We start from the raw sequence: 15,930 nt of genomic DNA on the forward strand, positions 1-15,930 counted from the left end.
TGTGATGTGCACATTCATGCACCAAAGCATTTGTGAGATTATAAAAGAGGTGGGAGAGAGGAGAAGAAAAAGGGTGAACAAAAGGGTGTGGGGATGAAGGGGTATAGGGGTTGGGTCTGTAATTTCTGCGTGATCAAGACCCTCACCAGACCCTCACTCCCTTGGCACTTCCACCGACCTGAGTTCCGCATCTCTTTTTTTTTTTTAGTCAAGGGAACCAGGTTGTGGCACATTTGTCAGAGGTACACTTAAGGGCAGAGGGCCGAGGTAATTGACTCAACCCTATCAATACATTGCTGGAAGGTACGTGCCCCTGACTATTTCCACATGGTGGGGATAAGGGTTTTGGCTGCATTTAAAAGATGTCTAGTGAGTGATTTTTTTCATTTGTCGCCAGGGCATTTTTGGGTGGTGTAGCAGCATGGGGAGTTGCTGAAGCCGTAGGTCCGAGTCCGTGATAGCACAAATTCTGGAATATTTAATCCTCCAAAATGGGGAGATAACTGGGCATTCCCGCCAGATATGCAACACAGTTCCCAGGTCCGCTCCACAATCCCTTGATATCTCACTATTCATTCTGTGTAGCATGTTTGGGGTTCTGTACCAACATGTCGGGGTTTTATAGCACCTTTCTTGAATTTTAGAGCCAATAGAGCTTGTGTGTGTTAAAGTGTGATTTTTGTCCCATTCCTGGTCTGTTAGGGTCACTCCTGTCTCTCTTTCCCATCTACCTATAAACTTGGAAGGGATTCTACTTCCGCTTGTGAGCAGCATCATGTAGAGCGTTGAAACTCCCCTGGCGAGGTGCTCTCTGGATGTGAAAATCGACTCAAACTGCGTTAGATCTCTGTACAAAAGGGTCTTGGCTTTAATTGAGGAGTAATAATTTTTCAACTGAAAGTAGGGAAAGTAGGGAAATTGGACTAATCCTTACTTACATACTTTACATATTTTACTTTGAATTTAGTATAAGTGATCCTGTTCCTTATCCACACCTTAGTATGTATTGCATTGATTAGACTATGCTTCTCATGTTTATTCTTGGTGTATTTGCCAATAAAGTGTTTCACTTTCTGACTTTGGCATGCTTACTGTTTACTATTTTCTGCTTCACTTTCTTACATTGGATTATCCTATGTATTCTATATATCACACTTGATCATAAATCAGTAACGTGTCTAAAAATAATACCTGTGCAGGCAACGTTTGAAGAATTCTCAAGAAATGCATAGTTCGATAAATTATTGCCTTGCAGAAATGGACGGGAACAGTGAGAGATCAAGTGAATCAGGTTGACTAATTGAAAACACAGTTATTTAACGAAAGCAATTGAGAATGCCAGGGATGTCTGATGACAGGAACGTATCTGCCTTGTTCTGCAAAGTCCAATCAGGACTTAAGAATTGTATATTAACTGGTACATGCTGCATATGGAAACTGGAGAAGAACACCTACAATCCAGAATGTATTAAAATAAGGCAGTCAATGAAACTCTTTACTAAATAAGAAAATAGAAACATGCCTTTATTAAGTAATATTTAGCCAAGGTAATAAATACAAATAGACTTTTAAACACAAAAGGTACTACTTTGCCGGTCATTTTATATGTACTGTAGGTGGCTTTAGGAAGCCGTTAAACTTAAAACTTGAAACAGTACTGTTACTCACTGTGAGCAGCCAATGCACTCAGCATATCACTGATGTCCTAGCCAAACCTTCCTGATTAGAGATGTCCCGAACAGTTCGCCGGGAACTGTTCGCCGGCAAACATAGCTTGTTCGCGGTCGCCGCGACGGGTGAACATATGCGATGTTCGGTCCGCCCCCTATTCGTCATCATTGAGTAAACTTTGACCCTGTACCTCACAGTCAGCAGACACATTCCAGCCAATCAGCAGCAGACCAACCCTCCCAGACCCTCCCACCTCCATGACGAATAGGGGGCGGACCGAACATCGCATATGTTCGCCCGCCGTGGCGACCGTGAACAAGCTATGTTCACCGGCGAACAGGTCCCGGCGAACTGTTCGGGACATCTCTATTCCTGATCACTAAGGCAGCCAGGAGGCATTGCAGACAGGTGCAGTTTAACCCGTTAAGGTAGGAAGGTATTCCGGATCTCCATCAGACTTGTGCATTCAGTTTAAAATGAATTGTGATTTGTCTGAATTTTGGGTGATCGGTGATTTGTCCAAAATTTTCAACTCTGAAACACTAGATAAATCACAAAACCAAATAAATGGATAATGGAAGAAACCATTTGATTTGTTTTGTGATTTGGAGTTCTGTTGGGAAAAAAGGGATGATTGATCCTGATGTCAAAATATAAATTATGAATTTGGTTCAATGAGTGGTAAGCTTTCTCATGGTCAGATCTCATCACTATGTGCATGTGCATATAATTATATACTAAATGTATGTGTATATATACAATACAACAAACCTATTACACTCACTCTAAAAAAAATAATAATTATACTTATGAGATATCTTCTTTTCCTTCTTTGTTTTCAGCAGAAATGGCCAAATAAACATCTGTAATAAATGACACATCTAATAAAAATAAAAAAAGATCTGATTAGCAATAAGATGGCACAAAAATGAAAATTGTGAAGCTTAAAAAACAAAAATTGAAGAGGGCCCCATGCAGAATGAGTTTTCAAGGTGAAGAAACTGCTTTTAAAGCTTTTCACATGCTTTTCAAAATCAGTCAGAACACTCTGAGCTTGAATAGCATGGGAAATGCTTTTAAATGGTTTCCCCACCTTGTAAACATGGGTGGCTAGAATCTTGGGGGATCCCAAGCGACCTAATGGGCAATTGGCCATAACTTTGGGGGGTTGACAATGGCATGCTCACTGCCCCTTATCAAATCCAATACCTAAACCCATAGCTGTGCGGTTGGACCAGCAGGCCCCCTTTACTGAATAAATAGCCCCCACCTCACATTCATGGATGGAGGCTGATTTGGACACTGTTTTAATTAGTATCTCCCAACCAGCGACTGTGAGATGGGGCAAGGTGGGACAATATTATGTTCATCTGTTGCTTTGTGCAATAGTCACCACACACTGGCCACAGGTAGGGCATGGGGTGAACAGTGACTTGTCCACCCCCCATTTTTTTATTTGAAGCCCCCAAACAATGGACATTGGTAAGGCTCCTGTGATCCTGTGCCAGGTTCCCAACTGTATTTTAATATGGCTGTCCAGCCACCACTTTTTAATTATAGTGAGCAGCTGCTGGCATTGACCAGAAGACAAACTATAGCCGCACTTTGAGGATCTCACAACATCCCAACAATTAATCACATTGATTCTCAAAAGAAACAAAGCGCAAAATGACAGCAAAGATAAACAACAAATTAAAACACTTCCGTAAAATATTTGATCTTTGGTTTGATTACCCTCAAATATCCCAATAACATAATTAGTAGATAGAGGACAGCAATGTCATTCGACAGAGGAATGCCAGGGACTGTAAAACTTAATTCCTTCCTTCTTTGTTACACTCTTACCCCTAGTTTCATCTTCTTTTTCTTAAAATTCTTTATTTGTACCAGTATATAGAAGGCAGAAGACATGAATTAATTCACTAAAAACAGTTTTGTTACTATCCCCAAAAACACTCAACATCCATAATTAGCTCACACAAATCACATAAACTCAAAGAGCTAAAAGGCTAAATGTTGTCCTGCCAATGACTTACTTCTACCTCTAAAATGTAAGATTACCTTAACTATCACCACTCGACCATTAATGTTTTTATATAGTGCTAATATTAAGCAGGTACATTCCAATGAAAAGTAAACTATGCACTATTGTTATTATGTCTACGAAGATGGAACCTCGTTACTATGTCTGACTTTATATGATGTTGCTCTTCCCTAAACAAAATGTATACTGTACCCTGTACCCTGTACCCTGTATGTTAATCTTTCTTTGAAAAAATCTATAAAAAGAGAAATAATTTTTTTTTTAAATTTAAATGGATTGAGATGATGTATGATTATTGTATGATAAATGCATGCACTTTCTATGTTTGTATGCATGTATTTTATTATTTAAGTACATGCATGCATGTATAATTTTCTAGAGTCCTTGTTAACTTAATATTATTTGCCAGGATTTCACTTTGAAATATAACCTTTCATTTTAACTGCTATCCTCTGACCAATAAACCTTGAACATTTGAGCTTGAATTCTTTGCAAGAAAGGACCTTTTGTGTGTTTTGTATGTTCAAGTAAAATTGACAGCGACAGTCTATTGGCAAGTTTCACAAGGTTAAAACAATCTAGTTGTTATTACAAGTGTTTAAACATATTAATAAAAAAGGAAACAATGCATTTTCTCATATATTATTTTGAAGATTCACAGCAGCAGCTTAATAACTCATAGTTTTATCTCTTTTCTTACACTTTGTTGAAAGTTTGTCATCATTTGATCTGTTTTTGATATTTTGACTCCAAGTATTCTTTATTAATTTTTTTAAGTTATGTGACTTTCTTTAATACCATCGTGAAATTTAAAAAGAACACGTACTAGACACATTACAGCATTACTTTATTATTCAGCTAAATTTCTTCAAATGTTTCAGACAAGAGCATTACTTTATTCTAAGTTGCACTATATGAGTAAAATGGTAACTGAACACCGTCGAGTGTAGGTACAAATAGGTCAGTAGAGTATTGATGTGCATCGCAGACAAACTAACGGACTTATTACCCATTGTAGAGGTAGAGTATTAACATTCTTCCCTTGCATATTACTACTCAGAATTCTTAGCTGACTTGGGATTTATTATTAAGGACAACAACAACAACAACAACAAAAATATCATCCTAGCAAAGTTAAAGAAAGGAAAATTGATGTAAGATATAGATTTCAGATATCTGATTCAGTATGTAATTTTATGATCCAGTTATATATGTTGTGTTATTGTTTACATTTCAAATATCTGATTCAGTATGTAATTTTATGATCCAGTTATATATGTTGTGTTAATGTTTACATTTTAGGTATATGGTTCAGTATGTAATTTTATGATCCAGTTATATATGTTGTGTTAATGTTTACATTTTAGGTATATGGTTCAGTATGTAATTTTATGATCCAGTTATATATGTTGTGTTAATGTTTACATTTTAGGTATATGGTTCAGTATGTAATTTTATGATCCAGTTATATATGTTGTGTTAATGTTTACATTTTAGGTATATGGTTCAGTATGTAATTTTATGATCCAGTTATATATGTTGTGTTAATGTTTACATTTTAGGTATATGGTTCAGTATGTAATTTTATGATCCAGTTATATATGTTGTGTTAATGTTTACATTTTAGGTATATGGTTCAGTATGTAATTTTATGATCCAGTTATATATGTTGTGTTAATGTTTACATTTTAGATACATGATTCAGTATGTAATTTTATGATCCAGTTATATATGTTGTGTTAATTTTTGCAAGAAAGGAAGCAAACCTTTTGAAGAAGCTTTTATGTTGTAAATACAATTTCCAGTAAAGTACCCACAAACAAATCTCTAGATGGCTTTGCATACTTTGTTATTAAAGGGACACTATAGTCACCCAGATCTCTTCATCTCATTGAAGTTGTTTGGGTGCAGTGTCCCAGTCCCACTTAGTCCTGCAATGTAAAACACTGCAGTTCTTGTGAAACTGCAATAATTACAATCAGACAGCCACAGGAGGCACTTCTGTGGGGCTAACCCACTTTTAGTTGCCTTACTGACAGTGGACATCCAGCGTCATTAAAATCCCCATAGGAAAGCATTGAAAAAATACTTTCCAATGGGGAGGGCCTAACGTGCTTGCGACTCTTACAGCGCATGCTCATTTGCCCCCCGTCCATGCCCTCCATTGGATGTCGTTGGAGGAGGCAAAGTGCTGACCCAGCACTGAGGGACTTCTAGGGACAGTCTGTAATTTAACAGAATAATTTCCAGAGTGGAATGCCAATGGGATGTAGATTCACAAGTCTATTGTATACACCCACACACATGCACAACTATTTTATTGTTTTGTACAGGGCATTAGGGTGAGCCTTGGTATATTTGGCACACACTTTGCACATGCCTATGTGTATTATAGGATACTTGAGTAACTGGAGTTTCCTCTAATTGCAGTGAGAGCTTTTGGACATTAGAGGGCAGTGTGATAGTAAATTAAATTTTCACTTTGTATTTCTAAAAAATTATGAACTTATTTTCTTATCAGATATATTTAAAAAAAAGACTTTAATTTCTTCACTGGTTTGTGTCCATTTAAATGCTAGTCAATGATTAGTATTTTTAAAGGCGCATCCTATTTAAAAAAAAAAAAAAAATGTCCTTCCTTCCACCAACATCATGACTGCTATGCTGAGCCGTCATTAACGTGAATAATGTTCTTCTTTAAAACAGGGGCCCTTGAGCTATAGCTCTGTCCCAAGTAGATGTGTGATTGTGTAAATGAATAGTGAGACAAACTGGCACAAATAAATATGTAAAACACTTATTTAATACACCTGGTGATCACCAACTCTTTGGTAATTGTAGATTAGCAACAGTTCTCATCAGTAACGCTGATATGCTAAAAAATGACAAAATGAGAACTGTTTTAATGCCACCAGTATGTGTGCATATTTTTATTTTGAAGGTTAAATTCATTATCAGAAGTGACAAAAAATACAATGATTGTATACTGCATTTCATAGTACATTGTGTATGGAAAAATCTGCAATTTTACATCTTAGTAACAATGAATATAAAAAAACAAGAACAGAAATGTAACAGTTAACACAGAATAAAGGCGTGCTAGATCCCTTGGGGTGCAAATGTATGTTAACCCCAACACTCAATCCTTTGTATAATTTCATGCTAATCCCTCCCGAACCATGTGAGTCTCTTAACCTATATTATTAGTGCATGCTTTTTAAACTCCCTCTTACACATTGACATACATGCATACATATATAGATATGCAATCATAAATGCACTCACATGCAAACATGGACATAACTATCACATACGTAATTATACATATAAAGGCACAGAGTCACTTACACATACATACAGCCACATGCATACAGCCGCACAGTCACATGCACACTTACAGTCATATGCACACAGTCACACACAGTCAAACATACACAGCCCAGCACACATAGTCAATTGCACACAGTCACACAGTCAACAGCATGCAGTCCTACATATAGTCACAAGCACACAGTCACACAGTTACAGAAAAACACAATCATACACATCACACACATACTCAAAGGCGCACAATCACATACCACTCAGTCACACATGCAGGCACACACATACAGTTACAGGCACACACAGTCATCAAATCTGCCTCCAGTACTACAGTTGTTCTCGGAATTATTCAACTCCTATTGAAAGTCAGGATTATTGTCAAAATGTACAGACTTTCAGCTGTTTGCAATGAACAAATCAAACAAAAGCAATTGAAATAGCTCAACACAATCAATGCTTTAAGTGTTTTTCCCAAATTCATCTGAAAGTGCAACTTATAATAACCTCTCCAGTCTCAAAATTATTTAACCCCCTGTATAGAATCCCTCACTATAGCACAATACAGAAAACAGATGTCTCAAGCACACCTGATGCAACTAATCAAGGGCGTTTTTAGTTAAACCAGGTGTGCTTGAACTAAAATACCTCAGCTAGTTAGGGTTTGTTGAGTGTCACATTTGATTGCATGTTAGAAATAAATCAAAAGAATCGGTCCACAAAGTTAAAAGAAGAGATTATCACCCTTCACAAACAAGGAAAAGGATACAAAAAAATAGTGAAGGCACTGAATGTTCTGTGAAGGATAGGAGCCTATGTCCTCCATCTTGTCTCACTATGCTAGTTTTAGTTATAGTTCTTGTGTACGTGCAGCAGATAGCATAGTCAGCATGTTCTTCCAAAGAATTTGTGTTACAGGATGTATTTCCGTAGAACCTTGGTAACCCTACCAAGAGATAATGCTAAGAGGGTGTATGAGTGATCACAGCAATACTATATGAAACTTGTTAGAAATGCTTTTTCGAATAAACCCTTCTAAGCTGCATAAATACCCTTGCTCTCCCAATAAAGACAGAATCATCTTTATACCGACTTGCTGTCTGTGTGTTACATGATTTCTCCGGGCCCATAACCTAAGCATGCTAATCTGGAACCGTAAATCATACATAAGTCAAGATTTCCCTGACAGTTCCTAGAGACACCGTTGGAAGCATAGTTCATAACTAGGAAGCTTGTTTGGCGGAGGTACCCAGTCAGGGTACCAGGCGGTCCACCACAAAACCCATAGGAAATCTCTGTTGGGATTTGAAGACGGCTTTTGCAGTGTGTAAACCCAAGACTATTACTGAACTGGTGGCCATTGCTCATGAGCAACGTGCTAAGATTCAACAGGAACACTACCAGAAGCTGGTATCTGGCTATGCATCTCATTTGCAGCAGATCATAACAGCAAAATGGTGCTCTACTAAGTACTAAATATGCTTGCCATGAAGGGGTTGAATAATTTTGAAAAGTCATTAAAGGTTGCATTTTCAGCTGAATTTGGGGAAACCACTTTAATTTAAATTTTTTTACTTTTTTTATGCACAGTTTTTTATAATATAATCATGACAAACGTGACAGGACGAAAAACAAGGTAAGCACACTGGGTTACGTGGGCCCACAAGCAAAAGCAATACTCTCAGGCATGAATATTCCTAAACAGTGGTAGGCTATGCCACGAGTATGTGCAGCAGAGTTCACATTAACAAAAAGGAATTCAGGCTTTAGACCTGGTGCCCACTAGGTATTTATGGATGCTGAACCTCTCTTGGTGTCTTTTTGTCTCTTAGTGCATAAAAAGGAGTAGTCTGTGGACTCCCCAGTGGTAGGTAATTTTCTTGGATCGTAAGAATGGCAGTAGTGGTTTCTGCAATCTCCGCCAAAGTAGGCTAGACTTTGTGAGGACTGAAAACAGTTGGAGCGATGAGCCCTCAAACTGGATCAGAGTTTTTCCTCTCACTGCCAACTGGAGTAAGGCTTTATCACGCATAGTTTGAAATCAGAGTATAAGGTCTTCTGTGGCTGCGGTTGGGGCATTCTTTAAAAGCAGGGCCGAGAAAAGCCGCCTATTGTAGTGTTGGGCCTCCTAAGTGCTGATCGAGTCAAGGATAGTTTAATGTTTTTGTCTCCTTTGGTCTTCTAGGGTTTTAACCTGTGTTTCTGTGCCTTTCTGGGCTAAATGAATTTCCTCCATCTTTTGCTCCACGGTGGTCAGCCTGAAGTCCTGGGTGTTAGAGGTGGCCTCCAGTGATGAAAGCCGGGTAAGTGGACCATCTACCACCGCTTTAAAGTGCGAGATATTGGCTGCAATATTAGTGCGTAATTCAGGCTCTTAATCCGCAATTGGTATGGATCGCTTTCTTGGTGCTGTCCCACCCGAGGCTCCCTCTCCCAGGTCAATATCGAAGACCCCAGAGGAGTAGGATTAGGAGGAGTAGGAAAAGTTAATTTTAATATTATGCACAGAGGCAATATGTGAGTGAATTCATAGTGCATGGTATTTAGGTGATTTTTTGGGTAATCACTGCAGAAACACAATCCATAGTAAATAAGAAACAGATTTATGCTTGCTTAGTGTGGCATATTTATGTTACTTGGATAACTCTATTATCTTCCCTATTTAAAAGACCCATCGAGTAGTCAGGGGCCACATCAGTCTTCTGCATCAAGCTACGTAGTGACATGTCCATGTAGCAATCTAGTAAAACAAACATTTTAAAAAATAAAGCTTCATTTAATTCTACATTATTGTATGGTGCAAGTGAAAAAAAGAAAAAAGAAATCATACAGCATACATACTGCTATCTATTTGAGGAGCAGTGAGGAGATATTCTTTGCACTATGACTTCCAATGTAAAACACACCTACCACCTGTAGGCCACCATTCTCTCTAACCTAACAGGATATGTGCTTGATCTTATCTCATTGAGCTCTTTGACTGTAAAGTGTGTATATTTTTTCAGCTGGAGTAGGTTTCTCCAACTGTGACTTGCAGAATGTCCATGATCCTTGTACGATGGCTGCAGGAATAGATCATTCTGTAAAGGTTGAATCTCTTGCTGATCATGATGCTGGTAACAATGTATAAAATGATATGAATTGACAAACAGTACTGGCTATGGTAGTATCAATGATAGTTGAAGTATTTTAGCTGGCATTAATAGAATATATTTTTTCTTTACAAGTCTTTATCAAGCCACAATGAATCCTTCATGAGATTTTGTGAAGACCTGAAGAAAAATATAGTTCTGTATTATATTCTATTGTTATGTTGTGGTATAAAATATTATTTTATATTCTATTATATTACATACTAACAGAGTTATTCACTAAAGTGAAAATTTCAAGCTGACTTCAAATTAATGGTCAAAAATGCCTCACTGGAAAAAGGATCAATACTTTCAGCTCAGCTACTTTGACCATAAAGGGTTACTTCGGCTTTACTCTTTTGTTACCTTATTTTTAGTCTAATAGTCATACTCTCTGTATTTCTCTAGTCTCTCTCCCCCCTCCCCCCCCCCCATTTGTTTTGACTGAATATCTTTTTAAAATAACATAAAACTTACCTGGAATCCAGAGCTGAGCTTTCCATGACCATCTACATTCCTTCTTCTGTTGTCAATGCGATAGCATTGTCTTTTGGGTCACAATCCAATCAAATACTTCTCATAGAGAAGTATAGATAGACGATGGCCACTTACACGCTGACTGCTGAGAACGTGCTAATCAGAGAAGGAGATTAAAGGTGAACTGGAAGAGTGTTGAAAGGGAGTTTGGACAAGAGATTGGGGACAATGAGGTGGACATAATAAGCAAAGGATTGGTAGGGTGGCAGGGAGGGTTTTAAAGGTTGGCATTAGGGAGGAAAGGAGGTAAATGGAAAATTATAATCGAGGTAGTATTCCTATACGTTTCTATTATCACACGTGCTTCTTCAAGTGAAGAAATTGATGACAAATGGAATTTTTACACAAGACTAAAATTAGGCAGTCCGGTACAGAGTTCCAGGCTGCCAAAATCTCATGTGCCAGGGGTGCAACTAGACCCCGGAACTAAAGTACAGATTTCTATGTAGGCAGCAGAAGGAGGTTAGATTAACACTTTAATTTGAATTTGCCCTGAATTCTCACTTTAGTAGATATCCCTGTAAGAGTGATCTTCCTAAAAAGAAACATTTTTATTGTCTAATGAGAAGAATAGTGTGAGTACTATTTCTGTTATGTAATATTTATATTTATCATACATGCACAGTAGAAAATACATGACAAGAAATTGCATTATCTATCTATCTATCAAATCTGTCTATCACATCTATCTATCTATCTACATACATTCAATACATAGATATCTCCACTCTGTATTATAAAAATAACAATCCTATATAAATAAATTAAACAAAGACTTAAGTAAATAATTCTAACAGCTGTTTAGATTTTGTTATATTATTACTAAATATATTACGCAATACTCATTGATCTTCATAGAAGGCTTATTTAATATTCAATGTATTTTCCTAATTTTTAATTATTGATTAAGCAGTTTTTTTTTATTTGCGCAATTTGAGTGAGATAGAATGTTCAGAATGTTCAGTTCAAGTAACCAAAAAGATTGTGTGGAATTTCGTATCACAGGCAATAACTATCTAAGCATTAAACTCTTCAAAGCAGAAGAGCGGAATGTGATATATAAAGATAGGTAAACTTGTATTATGCAAAAAAAATAAAAATATGGTGTATCATATTTCACTTTTCACACTGCAGTTCATGGCACAGACTCCAAAGAAAACAAGCAAAATAAACTAAACTGAAATCAGTTTGGTTAAATTAGAAAATACTATGAACTGATAGTAAAGTTCAGGTAGACATATTTGAAAAATAGGTTTTGTTTTATATTTATTTAAAATATATATTTTTATATTTACATTTACAAAAATACATGATTTTTTTAGAATGTAATTTATATAGTGACAAGTAGTGATTTTAGATTATATGTCTTCAAAAACCAGCATGAAGACTAAGGCATATTTAATTAACTGTGCATGTGATTTAATCCGTTTTTTTCTTAATATTTTTTTGCTTAAAATACATTTTTATCAAGTCAGGTCTTTTCTTCTTAAGAATTTTTAAACAAGCCTTTCCTGTCTTCCAAATTCTAATTACTCATTTCAATAAAAATATGTCCTACTGTGTACTAGATTAGTTATGGAGTAATTAAACTAACATGACATCACTAGATGATGATAATCAGGAAAATTACGTTTACATTTACAACTATGTGGATATAATTTGCTGCACAAAAATGATTTTACTGATTTGTAAATGGAGATTATATCACAGCACAACCCACTTCTCACTCAAATAAATAAGGCAAGTAGACACTAAAGTTGTTCATTAGTTAGGAACAATAAAATGTTTGCTAAGAAGCAAGATTTTGTTACTAGATACAAAATCACAGTTTTTTTTTGGAATGATCAATTTTTGTTACAATAAATATGGAAAACTCAGGACATTACAATTCCTATGTAATTTGATAACACATACCTTCACTTGCGTAACTAATGTAGTCTCTGGCGCAAGAAAGATGTGGGGCCCTCTCTAGCACAAGGGTCTGTGATGCTTTGCCAGCTTAGGATCTACCTTTGGCCCATCCTTGCTGGGCTGCATTTGTGAGTGGTGTGTGTTTTAACGTAAGCATGTTTTTGTATGGAGTATGTGTATGATTGTAGGAGTGTATTTATGTGTAGTGCTGGCATTTGAATACAGTTGTATGTTTGTGTTTGAATGCAGGGGTGTGTGTCAATAGTGCTTACATTTGAATGCTGGGGTATGCATGTTTTTGTATATTGTGGTTTTAAAATCGAAAGGTGTAGTTGTATTTGTTTCGAGTGCTGGCATTTGAATGCAGAATTGTGTTTGTGTTTAGTGTTGGTGTTTGCATACATATACTGCTACAAACACACATTCAGACACACACACTGACACACACACTGACATACACACATATAGACACACTGACACACATGCATACAAGTCATGATGTCATATTTTTAACTACCCTCTTGTTTCCATACCTTGCGGGGGTTTTTCTTGAAGTCCAGTGGGATCTTGCTGGCCGAGGTTGATGGGAGTCTGAAGCTGGTTCTTGATACACATCCTCTCTGTAAGCTAGGATGAAGTGACTGAAACTCACTCCCTAGCAGCATTGCAGTCTACACAGCTGGTCTGACAGAGGTCCAACCATGCTGTTAAAGGGCCATAGTGCCAGACCGGACCCGTGATCAAAAGTGCCTATTACGTTTGCCCTAAGCATGAGGGCCACCCAACGCCCCCCCAAGATCGTGGGCCACTATGCTGCTAAACTAGCTGTACCGCTAATAGTTCCACTTTTGCATACCTTCTAAGTACTGCACACAGATTGTGTCATGTGGAATATGTGCTTATCAATTACTTTAAGATTGAGTGGTTCACCTTTAAATACCACCACCACTGCAAAATAATGTGTGCAGCATATACCTACACAAAAGGAAATCTTTCTGATAATTAACTGGGAACATTCAATGCTCATGAAGAGTGATGATAGATAACGTATTCTGAATGCTGTATGTATACTGAGAGCACATTGTATCACCTAGACCAGGGGTAGGCAACCTTTTAGCAGCACTGTGCCAAAATATGATTGTGATGTCCTGTAGCGTGCCGGTCCTATTTCTTTAAATTGAGGTGTGTATGTTGCCATATTCTGCTTGTGTTATTTATACTGCATTTGCTTTGTATCATTGTATTTGTGCGTATATGAGCTATTATATTGTATATGTTCATTAATAGTTTTTGGTATCATGTATAATACCTATGAATTTGAGCTGTGTATGGGGGCTGCTTGTGGAATTGTGTGTGGATGGATATGTCACATTGTGTATTTGGTAGTGTGTGTATGTGTGGGGCTGTTTGGGGTATTGCATGTGAGAGGCTGCATGTGGGGTTGTGTGCATGTATGTGGATTGTTGGTGGTGTTGTGTTTGTGCGGACTGTGTGTGTGTTTGTATTATTTGAATGAGGGGAGGGTTATTCTGCAGCTCTGAGGCTTCCCTGGGTTTTAGTGGGGACCAGGCTGGCCAGGTACAGCTCAAGGACAGAAGCTGCAACAGGAGGCTGTGGGCTGCTCTACTTCAGTGTGGATTCCTATTCACAAGTGCTGGGAGGAAGTGATCTGAGATCACTTCCTCTGCGTGCTGCAATGCATAAATGGAGGATTGTCCTTCACCACCTTTTCATATTAACAGATATCTTAAGTTTCACTGGGACTCCTGACAGGCCAGAGCCTGTTTGGCTCTTGTACCCTTGAGTGCCGTGCAAAGACACCTCGAGTGCCGTGCATGGCACTAGTGCCGTAGGTTGCCTACCCCTGACCTAGACATCTTCTGAAAAAGAGACACAAAGAATCATTTAGGTTTCACAACTGCTTCTTAATTGAGAAAAAACAGATATTAGCCGTACGTTTTCCCATTATTACCATAGTGTGTATATCCTAATCTTATAAAGGAACATTCTCTGCTAAAAACAATCTTTCCCAAATCACAGCCTAGATAGGAAGCAATTGTGCTTACAGACATATTGCCAAAAACCATATCCACAATGACCAACAAACATTATTTTTTGAAGGTTAAATTGCATATCTCCAAGCAACAGGTTTGGATTTTGTACATATGAATAAATCTATTTTTGGGGCTAGAGCTGTATGTTGAATATTGATTTAATGCCAGTACTTAAGAAATGCTTTATGAAATGATATGCTATAATAAATATTTATAGCAGACAGTACATGCAGGACATCTGGGTGTATGAAGTAAAAACAGCAACAGTAACCTAAACTCAGTGTAGCAGGAGGCAGCTACAGTAACTGCACGCAAAGGGGAATAATGCTATGTATTCGTGCATTCATTTATTGGGGATAAGGCTTTTAAATAGCTGTTTAACCCCTTAAGGACCAAACTTCTGGAATAAAAGGGAATCATGACATGTCACACACGTCATGTGTCCTTAACCCCTTAAGGACCAAACTTTTGGAATAAAAGGTAATCATGACATGTCCCACATGTCATGTGTCCTTAAGGGGTTAAGCGGTTAAGCATTATTGAGATGCATGAGGGCTAGAATTAAGTAAAAGGAAGAAATACATTTACTTTTATGCTCCTATTTGATAAAAGCTGGAAATCTGCAATGATATCTTTACTTTAATGTAATTATCTGCATGATCTTGTCAATGTGCTACAATACTCATTTAATACCTGCATTAATCTAGACAGTATTTTCGCTTTGTTAGAAACCTAGACATTCTTATGCCACTCATAACAAGTAGTCTGAATGACGATATGATTGGTTTATAAAGGATTCAAGAGTTTAGTTACCATGGTAGCTAAAATGAATGCACTTGAAATGAAGGTATGTAGCAGGAGATCTAATCAGTGAGTGCTCATTTGAGTGCTCAGATCATGTAATCAGCAAGAAGCGAACGCAAACACACAATTTTTCCCGGGCTTGCCTAACGGTGACTTAGGCGTGGAGCAGATCTTTAAGGGTAGAAAGCTAATTTAAAGGGGCACTGTCACTTCCATGGATTTTTTTATATTTGTTTAAACAAATATATTTTGGAGGTGTGAAAAATAAAATTAAACATTACAATCCACATTTCTTTATCTCTCAACTGGGTGCCTCCATCTTAGCTCCCTCTCTGCCATTGCTATAAGCGCTGTCCTTTGCACTTGGCAGTCAGCATAGAGAAAGCATGGAGAGAAGAGGAGAAATGTATCAATGTTTAAATGTTTTCTTGTTCCTTTGCAATGTTGGCCCTGGTCT

This window comes from Pelobates fuscus, chromosome 4 (genome assembly GCF_036172605.1).
Source record: "Pelobates fuscus isolate aPelFus1 chromosome 4, aPelFus1.pri, whole genome shotgun sequence".
Classification (NCBI taxonomy): domain Eukaryota; kingdom Metazoa; phylum Chordata; class Amphibia; order Anura; family Pelobatidae; genus Pelobates; species Pelobates fuscus.